Below are 17,305 nucleotides of genomic sequence, written 5' to 3' on the forward strand. Positions count from 1 at the left end.
TACAAGCTTTATTAAAAAAAAAAAACATTAAGAGGGGTTTAAATATCAAATTATTATAACTCAAATTAACATTGTCTTAAAAATAGAGGATCCCTTTAAACGTAGTAACAACAAATAAGGGTGGTTTAAATATGCTATGTGACTAATGTGGTCAACAGATCAACAGTCAGGTTTAAAGCTACCACAAGAAAACACAATACTTAAAAGTATGAGAAGGAAACGCATGCAAAAAGTATTTTGAGGTAATGAAAAGGTAATAAAAGACTCAATGAAAACACAAATAGTAAGTACGCGCCGCATTCATGTACGCATGTATAGGACATCTCGCCACGTAGAAGGAATTGCAGGTATGTTCATGTGGAAAGTTTGTTTAGTGACAGCTGCGGACTGCACACTGTCGCTGCATTCAGGTAGCATTAAAGACCACACCGTTTACACAGTAAAGACGCGATCGCTAAAATGGTCCGTGACAGAAGGTCGAGATCAATTAAAAACAAAACAAACAAAAAAAAAAACCCTGACGCAAAACCGCTGTGAGAGGACAATGAACGAAAAAACCAAGGCAAGGATGCAACCACAAACTGTCAAATAGCGGAAAGTTAATATCTGAGCAACCCGCCTAGGATCGGTTTAAAGACACTACTGATGAGTTGGAATTGGAGGCAGCTACGATGTCGGGAACTCATTCCGCAGCTTTGTAAAAAAAAAAACAACAATCTGACCAGCAGCAGAATGTGACAAAATCATGCTAGTCGTCATACTAGCTTCGCTTGCTAGCTATCACAGCTATTCTCCCAGTGCAACCCAACCACATCTTGCACGCGTAAAACATGGCGCCCTTCCGTAGGTCAAAACGTGAACTAAATATGATAGATTTTTAAATTAATGGCAATATTTTATGTGTTTCTAATAACATAATTTTAGTAAAAGAGAACAATTGTGGCTTATAAGGGCCTAAAAGTCTTTAAGTCCGTGGTCCCCTTTAAGAGTCACTTTATATTATTCGGAATCGTGCTGCAACGATTAATCGATTAACTCGAGTATTCGATTAGAAGAAAAGATTCAGATTAAATTTAGCTGCTTCGAGTATTTGTTGTATTGGTTTGTTTTGAAAGTGTTTACGTTTAGTTTTATTGATTTAGGTTGATACACTGATAGTCTGCCTCATTTTACATGGCTGAATCCAGCTGCTCTCTGTTAAGACCGACATAAGTTTTCGTTTGAGCTAAAGTTTTTTTTTTTTTAATGCATTCGTGATTTAGTTTATGGGAATATTTAGCTGTTTTTTGTGGGAATAAGTGTCTAAACCATTTGTTAAGAGTATTGTAAAAAAAAAAAAAAAAGGTAGCATTTTATAGCATTTAAGCTAGCGGACTTTTGCAATGTAAATTAGCCAATTGTTCTTTTGTTGTACAGCACATAGATATTCATTTATTTATTTATCTATTTTTATACCTTTGAGCTTCAGCTCAGGTATTAAAATTTTTATGTTCATTACTTTGATTACTCGAGTAATCGAACTTACTAGTTCATCAATTAATCAACTACTAAAATGATCGATAGCTGCAGCCCTAATTCAGAATAAACCCGTGAACTGAAACGGCTTTACTACTAAAAATAATGTCAAAACAGTGTTAGGTTAGGTCAAGGGTCAAAGAATTTCAAGTGTAATGTAATAGCCAGACAGGTTTGGTTTTCTTATAGATTTTCTGGTATCCATATTGGTCACTCGAGCTATAACTCAAAGAAGGAAGGCGGTGTTTATTGACTGAAAGCTATTAGCGCATTCAGCATTGAGGATTTCACATAAACTTTTTATACATTCTGTTCCCTGGCCAGACCATGTCAGAGACCGGTCAGCGTCAAATCTTTCTCGCCATGGTGAACAAATACTGAGCGACACACAGAGGAAACGTCTCATAGTGATGTTGAGGCTATTTTTAACATCTGGACGGCGCGCCAGGAGTCGTGACAAGAGTTTCTGGGCAGCGCCTTGTCTAAATATAGACCCGAAATGAGCGCTTGTGGCTCGCAAACCAGCAATTTTCACACAGTGTTTCCAGCGCCACCGACTGGGCTGTTTAGCAGCGTCTCCACGACGATGACGCGCATGCGAGGAAGAGATTTCCTCACATCGGTGACGCTGACCAGCTGGAGAATAAACAGCTCGGGAATTGCCGGCGGGTAAAACTGGCACCGTTTTGCCGTGCCAGAAAATTTCAGCTTGGTGACCTAGCAGTTAGCACATCTGCCTCATGGTTCTGTGGTCAGAAGTTGCTGGAAAACAGTCGTTTTAAGTAGTTTTTGGAGTGCATTTGCTAGTTTTTATTAGTTTTCAGGGTCGACAACAATTTCTCTTTAAATTCCTCTAGCAAGAATGTGAATGTCAATCAATCATTTTAAAGTCCAGGTGAAGATTGAACCCCTGTCAAGGCTTCATGACAGCTGGGAATTTATCTTTGGCGTGATTGCTTCCCGGTTCCTTCTTAAACGTTCACGCCTGCCAGTCAGCGCCAGAACGATCCAGATTTCTGGCGAGCCGAGAGTACAGCGTGCCAAAAGTTTGGAGATTTGAGAGCTGTGATGTATTTTCAACTGACTCGCGTGAGTGTCTCAGCGTGTATTACGCTTGTACACATGTGCGTTGGGATGTGTACAGTCGTCTGAGTATTTAGGGCAGCGGCATATTGACCTAAATATTAACCCTACCTTGGCAGCATCCAGAAGTGGAAATGGCTGTAGAGCTACATTTTTTTAATGAGATATTTATGAATTAAGGTTGTATACAAAAAAAAACAACAACAACCAGATTTGACTCATGATCATGAAACATAATCATAGAATAGAATAGAAAGCCTTTATTGTCTTTCTACAGAGAACCACGAGATTTGAAGCTTCGCCATAAGGTGCACCACTTACAAAATAAAAGCAAAAGTACAATAAGGCTAATATAAAAACATGGGTTACAGTGTACACAGATTGGGAATAAATTGAATAAGTGACTAGCAGCAAGTGGTAATCTAACAGTGCGTATATGACAATTTACAGTTCTCAGACTAGGAAACATATGACTGAGTTGATATGATAGTTTTTGCATAGATATTGATGTAACAGTGCAAAAATGCTATAATGTAACTGTACAAATATTTGCATTACTCAGATTGAGACAGATGTCTGAGAACATATTACTTAATGAGATGCATGTGACAATGTTGTGGCATTAGCAGTGCAATGCCAGGGATATTTCAGTGCAAGTGTTGAGTATGGTGACAGCTCTTGGAAAGAAACTGTCCCTAAGTCTGTTTTGGGTGGTAGCGCCTGCCAGAGCGCAACGGATTGAGGCAGTGGAAGCTGGTGTGTATAAAGTTTTTACGATGCTCCTTGCTAGGGATGTCCGATCGCACATTTATGCGTCCGAATCACCTGATTTTGAGAATCTGCCGAAAACGAGTCCGATACCGGGAAAAAAATTGCTCCCCAGCCCCCCCAAAAATTTTTGGGGCGTGTTAGATGTATTTATTCAGATTAGGGCTGCAGCTATTGATTATTTTAGTAGTCGATTAATCGATGAACTACTTAGTCCGAATAATCGAGTAATCGGATAAGGAACATGAAAAATCAAAATACCTGAGCAGAGCCTGAAACGGTATAAAAAATACATAAATAAATGAGGATCTATGTACAACAAAAGAACATAGCAAAATTCTGATAGCTTAAATGCTATAAAATACTAACTTTTTTTTTTTTTTTTTTTTTTTTTTACGATGCTCTTACCAACTGGTTCAGACACATATTCCCAGAAAAATGACTAAATATACCTACAGTGGGGAGAACAAGTATTTGATACACTGTAGTGTATCAAATACTTGTTCTCCCCACTGTATAAACTAAAAAAATACAATAAATGAGGATCTATGTACAACAAAAGAACAATCGGCTAACTTACAAAGCAAATGTCCGCTAGCTTAAATGCTATAAAATGCTAACATTTTTTTACAATGTTCTTAACAAATGGTTCAGACATATAGTCCGACAAAAAAAAGTCTAAATATACTGTATCTATAAACTAATTTACAAATGCATTAAAAAGCATTAGCTCAAACAAAAACTTAGCTTACGTTGGTCTTAATCGGGAGCAGTTAGATTCAGCCATGTCAAATGAGGCAGACCAGAGGGCAGTGTATTCACCCTAATCAATAAAACTAAATGCAAACACTTTCAAAATAAACTATAACAACGCCACTTTAATTAAACAAATATTCAAAGCAAAAAAAATTTAATTTGAATATTTTTTTCTACTCAAATACTCGAGTTAATCTATTAATCGTTGCAGCACTAATTGAGATCTAACATTGGAAAGAGATACAGTACATATAAGACATGTTTTCCCTTTTTCCCCCAAAGCAAAAAAAAACAACAACAAAAAAAACAAAGCTTTTATGTGTATGTATTTTTAAAAAAAAAAAAAGTTTTTAAGCCCTTCAAATGTAATAATTATAATAATCTTTAAACCTGTTACTGTCCCACCAAATTATTTTTAAAGAAGAATAACGTAGAAAAATACTTACTTTATTAAATGCTTCATTGAGTGAGTCCAGTCAAATCCGCTCAGGCTGTTGAGAACACTTAGAGAGAACACACTAGTGTTTCACAAGCTCAACAATGAAGGTATCTGACCTTTTAGCCAGATTGCCGGAATCGCACCCGCCGAATCGCCGAACCCGCACTGGTGCAGCTCCAACGAACCGGGCCAGCGAGACACCGACCACCCGGCCAAAAGGCCAACATCCGAGCGTTCACCTTAGTTTTAACCCCCTGTACTGACTCCATTTTGAAAGATGGAAAAAGGCTTTGAAGCACAACAATGACACATTGACAATTTATTCAGGTCGACAGCGATCAAACGGCAAGCCGAAACTGAAACATACTCCGGCAAAGAGGCAAAGTCACCATATCACAAGTCAACAAAAGTTTCCCGAGAAAAATGGCAATGCTTAGTTAAACATTCAGTCTTTTGAAGGCTCTCGCGGGGCGGGCTGTGGGCAGGAAGAAAGATATTTAGGATAATTGTCTGTTTGTGGAGTGGACAGGAGGAGTCGGGAGTTACTGTTGTCAGGGCAACAAAGGGTTGTGGATTTTGCCACCTCAGCATCAAAGAGACTCTTGGAGTCCTGTCAGTCGTGTTATCAGTTGGATATCTGGCGTTCTCCGGTGTTGCTTGTGTTGGGACAGGGCATCCCGCCGTTTGTTGTGCACTGTCCGTGTAAACTGATTTCGAGAATTGGTGGTGCAAATGTGGGCTTGTCAGTGTCAATCTTGCTCAGTCAGTTGCATGACGCACATGTTGGGCTTCCATGATAAGAAGGCGTCATGTATCTCCTATGACTTATATTCTGCTTATTTTTCTTAAACTATGGTATAAGTGATATTTATTTTATATTGGGTGTGTTAGAGTAATATAAACAGGCAAATAGTAAATACGAGAAACGATACTATTCCATGATTGATTATATTAAGTGTGTTACAATAATGCAAAAAGTTAGACTGTGCCTACGAGGTAGTATCTTCTTCAACGATGATGACAGAAGCGGCGTCTTTCAAGTCAGCGTTCCCAGGCTTCTCTGGTAACATCAAAGCTTCGCCAGCTGTCACTCATCGTTAACTTTAACAAGCAGCTAACTGCAGTGCACTGGTGAACAAGTAAAGAAGCAGGAAGGAGAGTGAAGGCTGTAAGCGCATGAAGAAGTGAAACATAAATATATTTCTTTAACTAGAAACTGCAATTTCAGGAGAAATTACACCTGGTCTTTCCTGTGTGGCTATACAGATCGTAGCCCCGCCCAAGGCTATCACTAGAATGGACAAACATGCCAATCAATGGCATTAAACAAATTAAATGCCATTAGAAATGAATGGGAAATTTGGACGTCCATGGCCGTCAATGGCAGCACCCTTCATAGGCGTCAATGCAATCGGGGACATTTGGGGTACAAGTCCTATTGATATCTGGTCATTTCCTGTTGATTTAGGGAAAAAAAAAATTTCCCATTGAAAATGAATTGGAAAAATTTTGGACGTCCATGGACGTCAATTGTATCAACTTACTTAAGCGTCAATGGAATACAAGTACATTGGCATCAATAGAATGAACAATCATGAAGAAATGCCATTGGAAATGAATGGGAAGTTTGGACGTCCATGGACGTCAATCGCATCACCCTCCATAAGCGGCAATGCAATCGGGGACATTTGGGAGACACGTCCTATTGATATTTAGTCATTTTCTGTTGATTTGGGGGGGAAAAAAATTCCCATACAAAATGAATGGGAAAAATTTTGGACGTCCATGGACGTCAATGGTATCAACTTACATAAGCGTTAATGGAATCCAAGTACATTGACATCAATAGAATGAACAAACATGAAGAAATGCCATTGGAAATGAATGGGAAGTTTGGACGTCCATTGACGTCAATGGCATCACCCTCCATAAGCGGCAATGCAATCGGGGTCATTTGGGGTACACGTCCTTTTGATATCTAGTCATTTTCTGTTGATTTGGGGGGGGGAATTCCCATTGAAAATGAATGGGAAAAATTTTGGACGTCCATGGACGTCAATGGTATCAACTTACATAAGCGCCAATGGAATCCAAGTACATTGGCATCAATAGAATGAAAAAACAATTAAATGCCATTAGAAATGAATGGGAAGTTTGGACGTCCATGGCCGTCAATGGCATCACCCTCCATAAGCTGCAATGCAATCGGGGACATTTGGGGGGACACGTCCTATTGATATCTAGTCATTTTCTGTTGATTTGGGGAAAAAAAAAAATTCCCATTGAATATGAATGGGAAAAATTCTGGATGTCCATGGACGTCAATGGTATCAACTTACATAAGCGTCAATGGAATCCAAGTACATTGGCATCAATAGAATGAACAAACATGAAGAAATGCCATTGAAAATGAATGGGAAGTTTGGACGTCCATTGACGTCAATGGCATCACCCTCCATAAGCGGCAATGCAATCGGGGACATTTGAAGGACACGTCCTAATGATATCTAGTCATTTTCTGTTGATTTGGGGGGGGGGGGGGGGGGGGATTCCCATTGAAAATGAATGGGAAAAATTTTGGACGTCCATGGACGTCAATGGTATCAACTTACATAAGCGTCAATGGAATCCAAGTACATTAGCATCAATAAAATATAAAACATGCTGAAATGCCATTAGAAAATGAATGGGAAATTTGGACGTCCATGGCCGTCAATGGCGGCACCCTTCATAAGCGTCAATGAAATTGGAGAAGTTTGGGGGACACGTCCTATTGATAGCTGGTCATTTTCTGTTGATTGTGGGGAAAAAAACATTTCCCATTGAAAATGAATGGCAAAAAATTTGGACGTCCATGGACATCAATGGCAGCACCCCCTATAAGCGTCAATGGAGTCAGGGATGTTTGGGGGACAGGTCCTATTGATATCTGGTCATTATCTGTTGATTTGGGGAAATTTAGTTTTTTCCCCATTGAAAATGAATGGGAAACATTTTGGACGTCCATGGACGTCAATGGCATCGACATCCATAAAGTCAATTGAATCCAAGTACATTGGCATCAATAGAGTCGACATGCATGGCCGTCAATGGCATCAATGCAATGTCAAAAATTCAATTGGAAATCCCATTGTAAGTGAAAGGGAAATGTTCTCATTAGAAATGAATGGGAAAGTTTTTGGCAAGTTTCTGGGAAACCGTAAATTTTTTACAAATGCTGTATACAAATTTTATGCCCCTCACCGTCACGGAATTTTTGATGCCCAAATTGTGTGATTTGGTCAAAAATTGAAGGACTAGATACATTTTGAAACTTTTCTTCGTTTCCCATTAAAAATGAATGGGCCAGTTTTTGGCAATTTGCCGGGAAACCGTACATTTTATCAAAAAATTTACCGCTGTCATTTTTATGCCCCTCGCCATCCCGGAATTTTTGACGCCCATCTTGTGTGTTTTCGTCAAAAATTGACGGACTAGTAACAGTTTGAAAGTTGTCTTTTTTTCCCATTAAAAATGAATAGGCAGGTTTTTGGCAAATTTCCGGGGAACCATATATTTTTTCCAAATTGTGTTAATAACCTTTATTCCCCTCCCCGTCCTGGAATTTTTGATGCCCAAATTGTGTGATTTGGTGAAAAATTGTAGGACTAGATACATTTTGAAACTTTTTTTTTCTCATTAAAAATGAATGGGCAAGTTTTTGTCAAATTTCTGGGGAACCGTAAATTTTTTCCAAATTCTGTATACAACTTTTATGCCCCTCACCGTCCCGGAATTTTTGATACCTAAATTATGTAATTTGGTAAAAAATTGTAGGACTAGATACATTTGAAAATTGCTTTTTTTTCCGGAAATTTGCCGTTTACGGGCAAACGGAAAATTTTTCGGGGTCGTTTGAAAAATTCCCATCGTCGCGCAAAAATTCCGGACGTGTCGGTACTTGAATGGTGCCGATCGGTCAAGCGGTTCGGGCTGCGCAGCGCGCCGAAGGATTCCCATTAAAAAAAAAAAACACAATAACATATAGGGGAGGCCGTACAATCTCACTACCTGATCTTTCCAGAGGAAAGACCAAGTAATTAAAAACCCGATCCTTTTCAGTCAATTCCGATCCTCTGAAAAATGGCGCGATTTCCGATTACGTGATCGGATCGGGACATCTCTACTCCTTGCCCTTCCTAGGCACCGAGAGTTGTAGATGGTGGACAAGGGAGCTGATGACGTTTCGTGCTGTTTTGATCACCCTCTTCAGTCTGCTTCTATGCTCCTTGAGTGCCACACTGGCACAGCATAGGTCAGCAGGCTCTCAATGGCTGAATCAATCATTCAGTTCAACTGAATTTTTCGACTGGATCCATGTTTCTTTAGGTTGATCCTAGATCAGCCCTATCAAAGCCTGCGCATGAAATCGCATTACTGCTACTAAAAAACTAATCCTTCCACCAGCATCTCAACTATTATTCCATGACAGTTTGTATCATGCATCCACGCTTACTATTTCTTCAACCTCCGAATGGCCCTAAGACTTGATGAAAAGTCGGAGATGACGTTTTTGGACATGATTTCAATTGCATGTTTCTCGTCGACACTCACGCTTTTTTATCGTTGTTGTCTCTGGAAATAACAACACGTTACAGTTGATGATGTACAGCACATACTGTGAGATAAGTTGTCGGTTTGAGGCCAGTCACTGTTTTATCTACAGGCAAAGATGTGTCTTTTTAGTAGGAATGTGTACAGTACAGTTTTCATGTCTAGTACTTGAGAACAATGATAATTCACCATTTGAACAGGTTCTCCTGAAGGCTGTTAAAAGCCCCCCAAAAATTTATATGGATTGAATATGTACTTATTTTACTTTATGGTGCCTGCTGCTAAAATTTTAGTCACAGTAAATAGCAATCTTGACTTGTTTGCCACCATAGTCACAGTGAAGCCAAGTGATACATTTGCTATGTCAAATTTCCTGGTCTTAGCTTTTGGGTTCAATATTTTTTTTCATGTTGTAAACTCTTGAGAGATTGTTTACCACACTTTCTAGTTCCCGTTCTTTGTTGTGTTTAGGGCTGCAGCTATCGATTATTTTAGAAATTGATGAATCGGTGAACTAGTTAGTTCGAATAATCGAGTACAGTCATTTTCGGACTAGAAGCCGATACTTTTTCCCCTCCTTTTGAATCCTGCGGCTTATAGTCCAGTGCGTCTTATTTGTTGATATATTTGGGTTGATAGGTAACACTTTCTTTGATAGCGATGTCATTAGACTGCCATAAGACCATCATAATTATGACATAAAACTATCATGGACATTGATGAGGTTATGAATTATGTCACTAACTCGGTTTATGTCCAGCTCGGATTTACATCCATTCAAAAGTGAGATAATTTGCGGGATGACACAAAATGACAATTGTCATAAGTATTTAGTAATGCTAATGGCAGTGTCATGTCATATTTATGATAGTTTTATGACAGGCTTATGGCGCCACTGTCAACTAATATGTTACCAAATACCATAACTAGCAAATAATGAAACAACTATAGAACAGCAACTGAAGAAATAATGAGCACAGAACATATCTTTTTATCATTTACATCTGTAGCGCTGTGATGCATGTTAGGAGGCATGTTGGACGACAACAGTGTTGACAGCAGGTGGCAGCAGAGGTTGACTGTCTCCCCCAAGGGAGCAGTGATGGCCAAATGAAGCTTCTTGAAGCAATGACGCTTTGCAGCCAATTGGTTCAAAGCTTCATGGTGGTTCAGTTGGTCTTACAACAGTCTTATGATGTCGCTGTCAAATATAGTGTTACCGGTTAATATCTTTTGGTGTAAATAATTAATAACGCAAGGACAGCTGCGGCTAATATAGTCCAGTGCAGCTATGAACAAATGCTGTTTTCGTCTCAAATTTGGTGGGCGGCAACTAATAGTCAGGTGCGGTTTATAATGCGGAAATTACAGTAATCGGATAAGGAACATAACAAATTAAAATACCTGAGCTGAGCCTCAAACGGAATAAAAAAATAGATGAATAAATAGATAGAATAATAGATCTAAGTACGACAAAAGAACAATTGGCTAACTTGCATAGAAAAAGGCCGTTACCTAAAATGCTATAAAATGCTTAACTTTTTTACAATGCTCTTAACAAATGGTTCGAATACATATTCCCACAAAAAACAGCTAAATATACCTATAAACTAAATTACGAATGCATTAAAAAAAACATTAGCTCAAACAAAAACTTAGCTTATGTTGGTCTTAACCGTAAGCAGCTGGATTCAGCCATGTGAAATGAATTATGTCATATTCATGGCTAAGTTAGTTAGCGGTTATGGTAATGGGTGTCATAAGCATTTTTTGTATTGTGTTTTGGAGAAGCATATTGGCACCGCAGCTATCGATTATTTTACAAGTCGATTAATCTATGAACTACCTAGTTCGAATAATCAAGTAATCAGATGAGGAATATAAAAAATAAAATAAAATACCTGATCTTAGCCTCAAACGCTATTAAAAAAATAATAATAAAGGAGGATCTAAGTACAACAAAAGAACAATTGGCTAACTTACATTGCAAAAGTCCACTAGCTTAAATGATATAAAATGCCTTTTTTTTTTTTTTTTTTTACAATGCTCTTAACAAATCGTTCAAATACACATTCCCTCAAAAACAGCTAAATATACCTATAAACTAAATTACGAATGCATTCAAACAACATTAGCTCAATCAAAGACTTACATTATGTTGGTCTTAACAGGGAGCAGCTGGATTCAGCCATGTGAAATGAATTATATCATATTCAGAGCTAAGTTAGTTAGCGATTATGGTAATGGCTGTCCTAAGCTTTTTTTGTATTGTGTTTTAGAGAAGCATATTGGCCCCGCAGCTATCGATTATTTTACAAGTTGATTAATCTATGAACTAGCTAGTTCGAATAATCGAGTAATCAGATTAGGAATATGAAAATAATAAAATACCTGATCTTAGCCTCAAACGCTATTTAAAAAAAAAATTAAAAAAATAAAGGAGAATCTAAGTACAACAAAAGAACAATTGGCTAATTTACATTGCAAAAGTCCACTAGCTTAAATGCTATAAAATGCTAACTTTTTTTTTTTACAGTGCTCTTAACAAATCGTTCAAACACATATTCCCACAAAAAACAGTTAAATATACCACTAAACTAAATTACGAATGCATTAAAAAACACTTAGCTTATGTTGGTCTTAACAGGGAGCAGCTGGATTCAGCCATGTGAAATGAATTATGTCATATTCAGTGTCGCCACTAGAGGGCAGTGTATCCACCCAAATTCAATACAACTAAATTCAAACACTTTCAAAACAAACCATTACAACGCTACTTTCCTGGAAGCAGCAAAATTCAATCCGAATCTATTTTGTAATCGAATTAGTTGAGTTAATCGATTAATCGTTGAAGCACTATTTGTGCGTTTGCCTGCTTGTTAAACAAAAATAAGCAGTATTCACCAAATTTGCATTGATTCCTTATCCCACATTTGGAGACAGCCGCAACCATTGATGGAAACCCATCAAAACTGTTCTAATGCGATGATTCAATAAGTACTATTTGCAGCGCCAGCAGATTTGTTGGCAAATTGAACTCTAGATTCCGTCTGTGTTGCCTGGCTTAGCCAGAGCCGTCATCGAGCCGACCTCAGGAGTGTTTCTTATAAGTAGAGAGTAACTTTCGGTACTAAGCTTTGCTTTGTTATGCTTTTCTTACTGGTGTGTTGTCATTTTTTGTCTTTCACTCCCACAACTGATGACATCTTGTCCTGGCAAACATGTCACAGCCCGCAACCAATAACGGGGCTGGGATTAGCGCGCTCACGTCTCTTTGACAAACACTGCCAGCAGCGCGTACATCCGATAACGCTATCAAAAAGTAGCGAGCGAAACAAAAACATTGTCTGGTTTTGTACCTCAGACGCATACGGAAGCTGTTAGAGCTCCCTCCTGTAAATGTCATCCCAAAACTTGATGGATGACCTAAAAAGATAGTCGTTCCATGTGAAAGCCATTAGGGGAAACTTCATTGGAAATCAATGGCTTTTTGTTTGGTCTGGATCTTCGCTAATGCTAGTTAACTATTGGAGATGTGCAAGATTTCCATTTATTTGTGACTACGGACTGGCTCATGTTTCCTAAGGCGGCTTGGCGGCCGTTTTCTGAAAAATACAGGCCACAGCGATGAAGTCTGTGACTGAGTTTGTAATTCAATTCACTCATATCTTAACTCAACGCTTGAATCATTGTCCGGGATGCTGTTTTGTGGCAACCTATTAAAAACTTACTCGCTCTTCAAAGTTTTGATCACGAAAATAAATAAATAAATAAATAAATAAAACAAAAACTGTGAATAGGAATGAGTTTATTACTAGGAGATGCCCAATTTATTTTAAGTGGACATGAGTCCCACTTCAGATTGGACGTCTATGATGGTCCATGGCAACAAATTAGTTAAATTTGGGGCCTATCAGATCCTTTGCTATTGATTTTCAGTTACTTGTTGTTGATTTTGGGGCATTTCAGTGTCCAGTTTTTTCTTTTGGTGGGGTTTTTATTTTAAATTTAAAAAAAATAATATTTACAAAATTATTATTTCTATTTCTATCTTTATATTTCTAATATATTAATAAATGTATATTAATATTTTTAAATTAATACCCCCCCTCATTTTTGTCTGTTATTGTTTATAATATGTATTTAAATAAATTTTTAAAATAATGAATAAATAAGTCAATTTTCTGAGGATTTTTTTTTTCTATGTAGTTTTTTTTCTATTCAAAAGATGCATTTTTTCCTTAAAATTAAAAATAATTTCAATTTCATCATACTTACTATATAGAGACAAAAAGGAGGATTTCTTTAATTTTGTGTGTGTGTGTTGTTTAAAACATAAAAAAAAAAAAAAGAGTATTTACAGTTTTCCCCCTCAATTTTGTTTGTTATTATTTAAAATACGTATTATTTAAATAATTCAAAAAATAATGAATAAATAAGTCAATATTTGTAGATATTTTTTCTATGTAGTTTTTTTTAATATTCAAAAGATGCATTTTTTCCTTAAAATTAAAAATAATTTTAGTTTCATCATACGTACTATATAGAGACAAAAAGGAGCATTTCTTTAATTTGTGTGTGTGTTGTTTAAAACATTTTAAAAAACTGAATATTTACAGTTTTCCCCCCTCACTTTTGTTTGTTATTACTTAAAATACATATTATTTAAATAATTCGAAAAATAATGAATAAATAAGTCAATATTTGTGGATATTTTTTCTACGTAGTTTTTTTTAATATTCAAAAGATGCATTTTTTTCCTTAAAATTAAAAATAATTTTAGTTTCATCATACGTACTATATAGAGACAAAAAGGAGCATTTCTTTAATTTGTGTGTGTGTTGTTTAAAACATTTTTTTAAAAAAACTGAATATTTACAGTTTTCCCCCTCATTTTTGTTTGTTATTACTTAAAATACATATTATTTAAATAATTCGAAAAATAATGAATAAATAAGTCAATATTTGTGGATTTTTTTGTTTCAATGTAGTTTTTTTAATTAAAAAATTCTCAATTTTTTTTTTTGTTGTTGTTAGATTTAAAAGATGCATTTCGGTAACACTTTATTTGACAGTGGCTTCATAAAACCGTCATAAGTATGACATGACGCTGTCAAGAGCATTAATGAATGCTTATGACACTTTTTCCCGGATGACACTTAATGACATCTGTCGTAAACGTTCTGCTGTTTCATTGTCAGTGAGGCAGTTGTGTTACACGATGGCTGGAGGAGGTTAAACTCCTGAACTTTTTCCCTCCATGGAAAAAAACGAAATCGCTGGCATGGGAATTAGTGCTGCAACGATTAATCGATGAACTCGAGTATTCGATTAGAAAAAAATATTCAAATTAAATTTTGCGGCTTCGAGTATTCGTTTAATTAAAGTGGCGTTGTAATGGTTTATTTTGAAAGTGTTTACATTTAGTTTTATTGATTAGGGTGGATACACTGCCCTCTGGTCTGCCTCATTTCACATGTCTGAATCCAACTGCTCCCTTTTTAGATCAACGTAAGTTTTTGTTTGGGCTAATGCTTTTTAATGCATTTGTAATTTAATTTAAAGGTATATTCAGCCGTTTTTTGTGGGAATATGTCTTTGAATGATTTGTTTAGAGCATTGTAGGAAAACGTTACCATTTTCTAGCATTTAAGCTAGCGGACTTTTGCTATGTAAGTTAGCCAATTGTTCTTTTGTTGTACATAGATCCTCATTAAAAAAATATATATATACCGTTTGAGGCTAAAGTCACTTATGTTCCAATTTGATAATATGTTTTGAATAATAAAAATACTGTTCAATGGAATTTTTTTCTTAACACTGATATCTCAAGGTAACACATTTTAGAGCAGTAATTCAATACCGTAAAACCATGATATTTTTGCTTAACCCTTTAACACCTAAGCCTATTTTGGCCGAATTTGCATGCATTTGATGTTGCCTTTATATTTCAAAGAAAAAATTGTTTACAATGGCCAAGTTGGGTCCCTTTTTTCAGGACACCTTGAACTTCATGTCCAAACTGTTGTTTTCTTCACTGACCAATTATAATCCACATTTTGGACCCAAAAAGACAAAAAAATCCCAAAATCTTTTTTCAAAATTTGTAATGTTGATGTCCAATTGAGAACCAAACATGCTCGACCAACCGTTTTGAAACTTAATAATATTTATTCAACTTGTTAGGATAAACATTCAATAGAAAAAAAGATTGACTAGTTTTATGTTTGACAATTCAACACAAACAGCGGGTATGGTCATAGGCGTTTTTGGCCTTTACATATACTATGGTCAAAACAGGTTATATACAGTGCAAAATAGTGAGAAAAAAAATTATATATATCATCTAACATAAAAGGGTTTGGTGGATATCTCTTTGTGAAGTTAGGTGTTGCACCCATCACCTTATCAACATGATATACGTACATGCAATCAAGCTTCTCGAACACACATTTACATAAAAATTGAAAAGATTTTAGTCAAGAAAATATATATACAGTATATAACATTGAAAAAAAAAGTATTTTAAAAAATATTGACAAGTAGTTTAGTTCAATTCAAATTTTTCAGGCATGCAACCAATACATTTTTTTTTTTTTGTGCACTCAATAAAGCTTCTTGAACAGGTCACGGAGCTGCGTCACACACAACGTCACACAGCCTACTCTTTCGCCGTTTGTGGCTTTGCGCGCTGCTGTCACTTCTACTCGCCGAGACACCAACTCATCTTCTTCCTTGAGTTAATGAAATAATGCATTAGCTTGCGCTAAATTTAATTTTAGATTCATTCTGCACGTTACAAAGTCGCTCACTCAAACCAACCGGCCGTTGCTTGCTTCGCATGCCTCCCTTTCAATAGTTGGCGCCTCGCTCGGAAATTTATTAAAAATGATCACATTCGGTTCGTCCTTCTTGACAACATAACGGCTCTTGGGATATGTAGTCTTTTGTGCTGCTTTCGGTTTTGAAAAAAGGACAAGAAATGATGGAAATATGGAGATAGATACATGGTCCATGCAGCGTTTTAATGCATATTCATGAGTGCAATAAAACTATAGACCCTACCCACGTGACGTCACAACTCCGCTCTCCTGAATGGTACCGCCCAATTGTCCGTCAAAACATAGTGTTAACCTGTTACGGCTACGTACATTCCTCCTATTTACGGCGTGTTTTTCTGCTCCTTAACATTAATAATCAAAATGGTGAAGGCGTGTGTGGCTGTTGGTTGCACTAACAGAGAAGATGGAAGGAGAGACTTGAAGTTTTACCGTATTCTAGAGCTGAAACGAGTACTCGAGCAACTCGAGTAACTCGAGTTTAAAAACTGATCCGAGTAATTTTATTCACCTCGAGTAATCGTTTATTTTGACAGCTCTAAGCATCACGTTTTGCTCGGACTACTTTTAATGCGGGACAACGCGCTGTCACGTGCGGAGAGGAAGAAGGGGAAAAAAAAAAAAACTTACTGCAGCTGACAGCCGCCACAAACGACGCCGACGTTGCCAAATACTAGCCCGCACGATGCTACGTTGGTAACAGCTAGCGTCTGATGCGTCTCATAAAGATCACATGTATGTTGAACTAGATGCGAAATGACAGACTCGGCCGCGTCTGGGCAGCGTTATTAAACAGCCGCCATCTTAAAGCAGTACAGCGCTAAGCGCTAGTAAAGAGCGCTAAGCGCTAATAAATAAAATTAACGTTACTGTCGCTACTAGCTCACGAAAAGTTAGCCCTGCGGAGGGCTAGGTTTCAATTAATTATGACCACTGTCGATGCGTGGCTAACGTGTCTTACATACAGGCTTTAACATAACATAGCATTGTGGAGTGATGAGGGTGTAAAATAAAAACTTTATCATGCTAACTATCAATTTTAGCTCAGTAGTCATTGCTGGATAAAACACCAAGTAGCATTGGTCCCTAATGTGCTCCAGTACAGCCTGTATCATACATTTATTTTGAACACTGCAAAAACTCAAAATCCTATCAGGACTTACAGTTTAGACTAACTTAAAACTTAACTAGAACTTAAAAATGACTTGACACAAAGAGAAATTCAATTGAAACACGTGGGAAAAAATCCTAACTTTTAAGTGATGTGTGTTATCAAGCATAACGGCATTTTTAGGTAATATATATATATATA

At 37.0% G+C, this 17,305-nt stretch overlaps 1 protein-coding gene across 3 annotated transcripts in view; it reads left to right on the forward strand.

Annotated features, from left to right (window-relative positions):
* The window catches only part of nhsl1b (NHS-like 1b), a 194,202-nt gene that overhangs the window by 85,295 nt on the left and 91,602 nt on the right, over positions 1–17,305 (forward strand). The gene's annotated exons all lie outside the window — the stretch shown is intronic.

This window comes from Corythoichthys intestinalis, chromosome 19 (assembly GCF_030265065.1).
Source record: "Corythoichthys intestinalis isolate RoL2023-P3 chromosome 19, ASM3026506v1, whole genome shotgun sequence".
In the NCBI taxonomy this organism is placed as follows: Eukaryota; Metazoa; Chordata; class Actinopteri; order Syngnathiformes; family Syngnathidae; genus Corythoichthys; species Corythoichthys intestinalis.